Source organism: Clupea harengus, chromosome 19 (assembly GCF_900700415.2).
Source record: "Clupea harengus chromosome 19, Ch_v2.0.2, whole genome shotgun sequence".
NCBI lineage: Eukaryota > Metazoa > Chordata > Actinopteri > Clupeiformes > Clupeidae > Clupea > Clupea harengus.
In genome coordinates, this window is record NC_045170.1 from 20,858,529 (window position 1) to 20,861,033 (window position 2,505).

Here is a 2,505-nt window from a genome sequence, read left to right on the forward strand (position 1 = left end):
ACTTCATTTTGCCGGCCTGCTTTGAAGATGGATTTAGGAATTCCACTATCATTTGTAGGAGGAGAATATATATGAACCAAAACAGACTTATTTGCCGCAGCAAAGCCCAGAGCACAAAACACACACAGTGTGTTAGAAAACAGAATGATCCCCTATGTGATGTAATTGAAGGATTAATCACTCACACACACACACACACACATTTTATTTGGATGGACACATACTGAGTAAAGTGTCCCAGTATCCAAACAGTGTTACAGTAAGAGCCAGCTATGTTATACAAGACCGCCACACTCACTGTGCAAATAAAAAAGTGCAGACATATTACAGGGTGACATTGTCTTCTCCAGACCTAAAGGCTGCCAGTGACAGCTCAAACACAGCTATCTAACACATGATATCTATACACACACACACACACACACACACACACACACACACACACACATACACAAACAGAAACAGACACACACACACACACACACACACACACACACAGACACATACTCACACACAAACACACACACACACACACACACACATATGGATCCCCAGGCTTCATTTATTCACAGGCGATGGGGCTCAGCACACACCTGTGCTCCATTACAGCCGACTGTAAACCTGTCGCTTTGCGTAGTATTTATTTACGTGACCCCTGACCTCCCTACATCTCTCTCAGTGGGGTGCACACCAAACAAGGTAGAGGGGGGTGGGAGCAGCAGCTGTGTGGCCGTCTCTGAGCCTATTCTCCACCCAAACCCCCGCACCCCCAACGCCTCCTGACCCACACCCCCTACCCCAGGGGGCCGACCCCTACACCTCTGCTCAATCCCCTACACAGGCACCAAGTCACCTCCTAACTTATGGGCTTGATGTACAGTAGGATCTTCATCCAAGGTGGTCTATCTATCTATCTATCTATCTATCTATCTATCTATCTGTCTATCTATCTGCCTGTCTGTATATCTATCTATCTATCTATCTATCTATCTATCTATCTATCTGTCTATCTATCTGCCTGTCTGTATATCTATCTATCTATCTATCTATCTATCTATCTATCTATCTGTCTGCCTGTCTGTCTGTCTGTCTGTCTGTATATCTATCTATCTATTTATCTATCTATCTATCTATCTATCTATCTATCTATCTATCTATCTATCTGTCTGTCTGTCTGTCTGTATATCTATCTATCTAGTTATCTATCTATCTATCTATCTGTCTGTCTTTCTGTCTGTATATCTATCTATCTATCTATCTATCTATCTATCTGTCTGTCTGTCTGTCTGTCTGTCTGTCTGTCTGTATATCTATCTATCTATCTATCTATCTATCTATCTATCTGTCTGTCTGTCTGTCTATATAGTATCTGTAAAACCCTCCAATTCCCTGTGTTGGCAGATGCCAAAGTCTGAGTCTGAAAGTAGAAGCGTCTGTACCTCGTGCAGATTAGCTCAGCATCCCGTCTGAACAAGGGGAGGATGCGCCCCGGCGGCTCGGCCATCTTGGACGGCTGGTGTTTGTCCACCCACTGCCTTGGCTGGGTTTACCGCCTCCAGCCAGAATTGAGTCTGACATCCCACGCCGAGAAGTTGGCAGGAACGGAACGTAAACACCGGTGTTTGTGCTCTGCCTTGCCGGCACGACCGCGGAACAACAACGTCCGTGTTGTGATCTGCGGACGCCAGTGAGGCGAATTGGGAATTTTAGCGAGGCATTTGTTTCCCCAACAAAATTATCATTCTAAAAGTCCAGTTTTGACATCGAACAAGAAATGAGGCATGGTTTCCGTGTACCAGAGGGATCAGTGGTTAGGCCAATGTATGACCGAGGACAGGGTACCTCTTTATTTTCCACAAGTCCTGAATCATCTGCCTTCCCTTTAGCCTTAGCTTAATGATAAAACTGTCTACAAAAGGTGACATAAAGATGCTGTTTTACACTCACTCACTGTGCAGCCTTGCTATATTTTGTTATAATATTAACTTTATCTAAAGTGAAAGTAAAGTATTGTGCAGTTATGTATTTTCCTATTTAGTGTGTGTGCTTCTTAGGCATCAAACTCATGACCTTGGTGTTGTTAGCACCTTGAGCTACAATTACACCAGTTGAGCTTCTAAGTTCGTAGCAGTGGCAGGTTTAGCAAAGGTTAACCCAGATTCATCAGAGGCTATAGGGGTTTTGCATGTTTAATGTTTACATAAGGCTTAGAGCCAAGCGAACCTAACCTGGAGAGGCACTGGAGCGCTTAGCAGATATAACACTCGTGCCCCAGTTCCCTGCTAATGCTGCGTTCAGTGTGCCAAAGAAGGCCTGCCTGCCTGCCTGCCTGCCATCCTGCCTGCCGCTAGAGCTGCTAATCCCTGCATCTTATCAGAGCAATCAGTGCATTTCAGGCAAGAACACTTCTAGACCGTGACCAAGAGTTACACAACAGCCTCTGGTGTGATCAGAGGAGGGGGAGAGGGGGAGATTTGGAGCCAGAGAGGAGGGACACACACACAC